Source organism: Phyllostomus hastatus, unplaced genomic scaffold (genome assembly GCF_019186645.2).
Source record: "Phyllostomus hastatus isolate PE091 unplaced genomic scaffold, TTU_PhHast_1.1 phas_contig_260, whole genome shotgun sequence".
Lineage (NCBI taxonomy): Eukaryota > Metazoa > Chordata > Mammalia > Chiroptera > Phyllostomidae > Phyllostomus > Phyllostomus hastatus.
This window is the reverse complement of record NW_025333815.1, coordinates 88,758-96,693: the sequence shown is the minus strand read 5'-3', so window position 1 is coordinate 96,693 and position 7,936 is coordinate 88,758. Positions and strand designations below refer to the sequence as shown.

Genomic DNA, 7,936 nt, shown 5'->3' with positions numbered 1-7,936 from the left:
AGGTATTTTATGGACAAGGAAACAAACAAACAAACACCTGGGGATAGCAGTCCTTCCACCAGACAACACAGACTTCAACAAAGGCGATATAACAAGAGGGAAAGAAGGACCCGCCATTTCCATTTCTTGGTATTTATCTGAAGAAACCCAAAACACTAACCAAAAAAGACATCCACATCCACATGTTCATTGCAGTGTTATTTACAAAAGCCAACATATGGAAGCTACCTAAGTGTCCATCAAGAGATGATATGATTTTAAAAAATTGGTGCATATGCACAACAAAGTCTGACTCAGCCACACACACACACACACAAAGAATGACGTCTCTCCATGGGCAACAACACAGTGGAGGGCACGGTGCTGAGTGAAACAGTCAGACAGAGAAGGACAAACGCCAGGTGACTGAGCCTGCATAGGGAATCTAACACATACGGTAATCAAGCAGAACAGAAACAGACTCATAGACACAGGGAACAGACTGATGGTTGCGGGATGGGAGGGGCTGAGTGGGCTGGGTAGAATGGTGAAGGGATTAAGAAGGACACATTGGTACAGAACAGTCATGGGGATGTAAAGTGCAGCACAGGGAATACAGTCATTAATATTGTAATAACTACATATGGTGTCAGGTGGGTACTGGATTTATCAGAGTGATTGGTTTGTAATTTATTTAAATGTCTATTCATAGAGTCGTACACCTTAAACTAATATAATATTATACATCAACTGTCATTGAAAAAATTTAAAAAAATTAAAATAATTGTATCTTGAATTCAGTATATAAATGGATTAATTCTTAACTGTCCTTAACGAAAATGGAGAATTAAAAAAATACCATGTCTCCTATAATGACTGGGAAAGTACACAAACACACTCTGCTACATCCCCAAGTGCCATGAACCCAGGAAAGTGACCTGTGAGAGCTGAGTCAGCCTCTTCTTCACGGAACAGCAAGTTCACTTAAGAGAATGAGAGACACAGAACCTGTGATGACTGAGGTGTGGTGAACTGGCGAACACTCTCTCAAATGAAACGTGAGCTTCTCCCTCAAGGAGAGTCAGCAGGCAGTTGACACTTGACAGCACTTGTTGTCTGGATGGAATGGAAGCTCTCAGGGGAAAACCAGGATTCTGGCAAAGGTGTGTCTCACCACAGCAGCCAGACAGCTTCCCAGAGCTGACAGCTGTTTCCACAGGGATCTGTGGTAATGTTAACAAAAGTGATTTTTCATGGTGTGTCATTAAATGCATCAACACTGGGAGATCTCTATCACTTAGTGAAACAAGGCATTACTTTCAAATAATCCTGCATCAGTACAAGAGCCACTCAAGTAATGTAACAGGATAGGAGATACTCAATGGATTTGTTTCAGGTTCCACTTTGCAAAGAGCTTTTGAGGAACTACCACTTGTGAGGATTTAGGGTATGATGAAAGCTGGATACCCACACTTATCTGAAAAGGTTTTCAAAATGTTCCTCCTCTGTATTTGTGTGAGGCTGAATATTTTATTATATACTGCAACAAAAAAAGAGATTTAATGCAGACACAAATATGAAAATCCAGCAGACTTCCAAGGATACAGACAAGAAGTGAGCCTTGCAAACTATAAATATAAGCAGATTCACTCTTCTCACTATGTTGTTTGTTTTGTTTTGTTTTGTTTTGTTTTTTTTGTGAAATGGCTATTTTTCACAAAAAATATTATTTCTGTTAACATAGTTTATTAATACTATTCTAAATGAATTAAAAACTTTGTCAAACTGTTTTATTCCTTGTATGGTAAATATTGATAGCTATAACGCACACAAACAAAATCATTTTTGGGATTCTCCCTAATTTGTAAGACTCTGTAAGACTATAGATATTCTGACACCGAAATGTTTTGACAGTCGCTGAATAAAACAGCATGTGGGCCAGGACTCTGGGAGACAGCGGGAGAGTCCTCCGTGCACCGGGAGGGCACAGCGCAAAGTCCCGGGTCCCTAGACCTGGCTGCCAGGGTCTCATCCCAAGGACTGAGCCTGGATGCTCAATGCTCTGGGGTCATCTCCCCAGGGATTTCCCCTCTTCCTCTGGCGGCTTCTTCTGCCTGGATACTCATAACGCTAGAGTAGTTCTCACTCCAATTGGGTGGTGGGCTCTACAGAGGCCAATCAGCATCAACGTGGTTCCGGATATACTGACCACGCCGAGAAGTAGAACTCATTCTCTCCAAACTATCAGGGTCCGGGTGTTGGGCCCCCGAGCTCTGCTACTGCTGCTCTCGGGGACCCTGGCGCTGACCACGACCTGGGCGGGTGAGTGCGGGGTCGGGAGGGAACGGTCTCTGCCGGGCAGGAGCGAGGGGGCCCGGAGGGGCGCAGGACTCCGGTACAGCACTTCTCCAGCACCCGCAGCCCAGACCCCAGACCCCCGAGTCCCTCCTCTGCCCCGACTCTACCCTCCCCCTCCTGTCAACCACCGTCCCTTTTTACGTCCCCACGGCCCCTGCCCACACGGGCACGACCGTGGACACCAGGACACGCGTCCTCCATGCCCTCAGGTCCCCACACCATGAGTATTCTCAGCATCGCCGTGTACGGACCAGGCCGCGGGAAGTCCCGGTTCATCGGAGTCAGCTAGGTGGACGACACGGAGATCCTGCGGTTCGACAGCGACACCCGGGACCCCAGGCTGGAGCCGCGGGTGCTGTGGATGGAGCAGCGGTGGATGGAGAAGGAGATGCCAGATTATTGGAACCAGGAGACAGGGGGTTTGCCAGCGCGAGGCACAGATTAACGAAGGGAACCTGAACAAGCTGCGCGCCCACTACAACCAGAGCAAGGACGGTGAGCCACGCCAGCCCGGGCCCGGTCACGACCCCACCCCCACCCCCCCACTGACCGGCTGCTGTCGCCCTGAGTCTCCGGGTCCGTGAGTCAGCTCCAGGCTGCAGAACCCGCCTGCCCCCATCCTGGGTGGAGCTCCCGGGGATTTGATCCCGTTTGATTTTCACTTTCGGTTTAATCGTGCGGGTCAGCTCCTGACAACTGGAGGCGGGACCGGGCTAAGTGGGCAGGGCTGACCCTGGGGCGGGGGGTCAGTGTCGCACACCTTTGGCAGGAAATGAGCGGCTGCGTCGTGGGATCTGATGGACGCTTCCTCCGCGGGTTCAGTCGGTTCGCCTACCACGGCACCGCCTACTTCGCCCTGAACGAGGACCTGCGCTCCTGGACCGTGGTCAACACGGCGGCCCCGAAAACCTGGCGCAAGTTGGTGGATCTCCCTGAGGCGGAAGAGAAGAGGTTATTTCTGGAGAGACTCTGCGTGCACTGGCTTAACCAGCTCCTGGAGAAGGGGAAGGAGTCGCTGCTCAGAGCAGGTAGCAGGGCGCGGGCCTCCTGGAGGAGGAGATCTGAGGGCTGGGGCGGCTTCCCACAAGGAGAGGAGGATATGGGGCAGTGTCAGAATCCCCCTGCAGCTCAGGAGAGTAAAGAGTCCCCCAGGTTTCCTTATTCTGTGACTCACCCGCAGGCCTAGTTTTCTCTAAAGCAATGGTCCCCAAACTTTTGGCACCAGAAACAGGTTTCGTGGAAGACAAGTTTTCCACGGACCGGGGGGAGGGGTCTACTGGTAGACAGGAGACAGAGCTCAGCTGCTCGCTTCCTCCTGTGCCCCCCAGTTCCTAACAGGCCACCCACTAGTACCGGTTTGTAGCTCCTTGGTTGGGGATCGCCGCTCTAAAGAACCATAAGGGGCCCATCCCCTCCCTGAAACACCCACAGCGGTTCCATCACACCCTGCAGCACCTGGTGCACCAGGACGCTCTCCTGGTTCTGGGGCTGAGACCTTCTCTGCAGGCCTGGCTCCTTCTTTTCTGAGTCATCAACTAGCACCTGAGTCTGTGTCTCCCCTTAGAGACCTAGGTACTCCTACCCTATGTTCTCACCTTTTTCCTAGAACTTTCCAAGACATAGGAGATTATCCCCAATGCCTCTGTCCCTGCTAGTGTCCGAATGGTGCACTCCCTTCCCGCACCCCAGCTGTCCTGTCCACTCTCAGGGTGGTCACATGAGCACTGCTGGAGTGTCCCATGACCATGCAGAGTTCCTGAACTTTCTCACCCTCCCCTCAGACCCTCCAAAGACACACCTGACCCACCACCTCATCTCTGACCACAAGGTCACCCTGAGGTGCTGGGCCCTGGGCTTCTACCCTGCGGACATCACCCTGACCTGGCAGCGTGATGGGGAGGACCTGACCCAGGACATGGAGCTGGTGGACACCAGGCCTGCAGGGGATGGGACCTTCCAGAAGTGGGCAGCTGTGGTCGTGCCCCCTGGAGAGGAGCAGAGATACACGTGCCATGTGCAGCACCAGGGGCTGCCTGAGCCCCTGACCCTGAGATGGGGTGAGGAGGGGATGTGGGCACAGAGCCTCTCCTCAGGGTGTCCCTGAGCAGGGTCAGGACTCAGGTCTGAGGGTGACCTCTCACCTTCCCCTCATTGACCCCCCTCCTCAGACCTCCATCACCCTCATGGGCATCCCTGCTGCCCTGGGTCTCCTTGCAGCTGTGGTCACTGGAGCTGTGCTGTGGAGGAGGAAGGGCTCAGGTGGGCAAGGGTTGGGGCTGAGTTTCCTGTCCCCTGGGGGTCAAGACCAGATGGAAGTGTGCTCTGCCTCCTTTATGGGCATTGTAACCCCACACGGGTGCTTGTCCATCTGGGGCCTATTTGCTAACACTGAGTCTTTAGTGAGGTCCATGGGAAAGTGAAGGACAAATTTATCACCTGATGATTCTAGTGATGGGGAGATTCCCAGATGTCACAGGTCAGTGGGGAAGATCCCTTCTGAGAACAGACATCCAGATGGGCAGTTGATCTACTCCCCACACGTGTCCTTTCCCTGTATTTCCTGATCCTATCCTAGTGTTCAGTCACAGTTCTGGAACCTTCCCTGTGCTTCAGGAGTGTGGGACTTCTTGAGGGTCATGGGACCCAGTCTTCCCTCTGACTTCTCACAGAACATTTTGTTCCCACAGGCAAAGGCAGGGAGAGGTGCACTCAGGCTGCCTGTAAGTCTGGGTGTCAGAGAAGTGACATTTGGGATCCTTGGGAGAGTGTGGGCTGGAGTCTGTGAGGGGGGCTCCCCCACCCCCTAACTCTGCTGTTGTGTCTCCCCCAGTCAGCGACAGTGCCAAGGGCTCTGAAGTGTCACTCACAGCTCCTAAGGGTGAGACCCTGAGGGCAGGAAGTGGGGGGGGGGCTTGGGACCGAGGGGCACAATTGGGTTTTGGGGACTCTCAGAGTGGGACATTCTGAGGATGCAGTGGGCTGTGGGAGAATGTGACACTTCTGAGACTGACCTGAACCTCTTCATGACAACTTTCTGCCCAGTGTGACAGAGCTGCTTTCTACAGGACTTGGTGCTAAATAGTCAGTCCAGCCTCCCTTTGGGATTATGAATCCCTGACTGCTGATTGTACATGAGTGTGTGTGTGTGTATATATATATGTATATGTAAACATAATAGATGGACATTAAACACTCCAAGGTGTATTGTTTCTGGTAGGCGTTATTCTGTCTACACCTTCACCCTGTTTGTTAACCTGTTCTAAGTCACTTTACATTCATAAACTTACCATGAGGTGTGAAGATAACCAGGGAAGGGACAGACTGTGTGACACAGGAAAGGGGGACCTCACGTCTCCCCACTGATGTTCCCTGTGACCTCCTGTGCTCCATGCGCAATTAAGGGTTTCTTCCCGCACATCCGAAATGTGACCTTTTGTGCCTCTAGCCATAGCCGGTTGAGTCCCGTGATTCTAAATGAGTGCCATTTTGTAGACTAGGAGTCTCCCCCAAGCTTTCAGGGTCCCCTATTGTAGATAGACTTGAAGGGTATCTGTGTGGGGTACAGAGTGCTGACCAACAGAAGGTGAGAACACCAGGAAGTATTCCAGCATCCATTGCAGACACTGCTCTCATTCTGTGGATGCTGAGTCCTGGAAGGTCATGGGGAAGGAGCCAATGTCCTTAGTGGCTTCCTCTGAGAGTTCTTCCCCAACAGAGAGCCCTCGGGCCACAGGGTCAGTCTGGCTGCTGGGCTGAGAACAGAATCAGGAGACAAGGGACCAGCGAGGCAGGAGGGAAAGGTGTGAGGAAGCTCCCAGGGTTCCAGGCTGCAGTTGCTGGGTGTTCTGACGAGGCTGTGAGCGGTGGACACAGTGGGAAGGGACTGGACCCTGAAGGCATTTGGAAGATGGAGTTCACAGCATTTCCTAGTGATTAAAACTGGGGTGTGGGAAAGGAGTCAAGGTGGACACCCCACGTTTGTACTGTGCCAGCAGAAAGATGGGGTTATATCAGCAGAGATGGGGGAAGATGCTGGCAGAAAATTGTGTGGGGGAGGGGTGGGCATTTCAAGCTTTCAGCTGAAGAGAAGGTCAAGGTGAGATATCTGATAGACACACCAGTGAGGTGTCAGGTTGGACAGATGAGTGTGGGGACCTTGAGGAGAAATGTCTGGGCTGCAGACATAGGTGTGGAGGTGATGATGACATTAAAGCCGTGAGCGTGGATGAGGCCACCAAGGGAGCCAGGACTGTGGAAGAGGAAAGAACAAGGACTGGACACTGCACCTCCCTGTCCCAACAGTGGGGACATTCATCCTGGTGACCCACCCAGGTTGGTGACAGTCAGGTCTCCCCATCATACAGTCACCATTTGGTGTTAGTCATTCATCAGTAATTTACGGGGAGATACTCTGAGATTGTCCTGCTGTGCTCTTCACCACTTCTACACTCACCCTCCTTAGCCCCTCTCATACCTTCCACCCCAGTCAGCGAAAATATGGTGGTTGTCCTGTACTAGCCCTGAGTAGTTTTCACACGGATGTACAGTACAGCACAGGCAGTACAGTCAGTAATATTGTTGTGAATATTTATGGTGTCAGATGGGTCCTAGATTTATCACACAGATTATTCAATAAGCTATGTAAATGTTTAACCTTTGTGCTTTCCAGCTGAAACTAGTATAATATTGTATGTCAACTGTAATTGAAAAGTAAAAAAATATTCAAAGTTAAAAAAATTATAACTTGGACTTCATGCCCAATATTCTGAGAGCAGTTTTGGGGAGAAATTTGAGTATTTTGTGACAAGCCCACGAGCCACCCTGGTCTCGAGTAGACTTGGATGCACACAATCCTGTGATGCGGTAAGACCCGGGTTGGGAAAGGCCTTGAATCCACATTTCAACGTTCTTCCCACCCTCGGGAAGGAAAGGTAGTTCATAATTTGTCATACGAGGGTGGAAGGTACGTGCTGTTTTCTCTACCATGGGGTAAAGTCAAGCAGAGGATTTAGAAAGTGGCTCTCAGTTCAACATAATGAAAATCTCCAAATGCTCGCTCTCTGCGATTAACCCTCTGACTGATTTTTTTTTGGAAGAAATAATGGAATCCAAAAATTTCTACTTTAAACATAGAAGGATTTCTATGTGGGATATTGGGAGCTCACTTTATTTCAGAAAAAGCTACAGACAGACCTGAGGCCATGAGCAGCCAGAGCTGTGGAACTAGAACCCACAGAAAGACCAGTCTGGGTCACAGGGATGACGGTGTGAGGGACTTGGGGACAAGCTCTGACAAGAGAAGGAGCTGAAGGAAAGGGCCCAGCAGGAAACACCAAGATGGGAGCTGCAGGCACAGATGTCCCTGCACCCCAATGACATGTGATCTAAAGCTCAAGTTCTACCCAGGGGACAGGGGACACTTTCTGTGTCTCCTGCCCACTGCTCCTGAGGGCATCTCAGTCATTGCCATCTCTATCCATGGTCACCAGACCTGCCTGAGGGTGCCATCCTGTGGTCATGTCCTGTGTCACATGCACTGTCCTCAAGGTCTTGCCCAGCATCTCCATGGTGCTTCACCTGCACAGACACCACCAGAGGC

At 51.1% G+C, this 7,936-nt stretch overlaps 1 pseudogene; it reads left to right on the top strand.

Moving 5' to 3' along the window:
- Positions 1–1,910: 1,910 nt before the first annotated feature.
- On the top strand, positions 1,911–5,492 carry LOC123818214 (annotated as a pseudogene).
- The last annotated feature ends 2,444 nt before the right edge of the window (positions 5,493–7,936 follow it).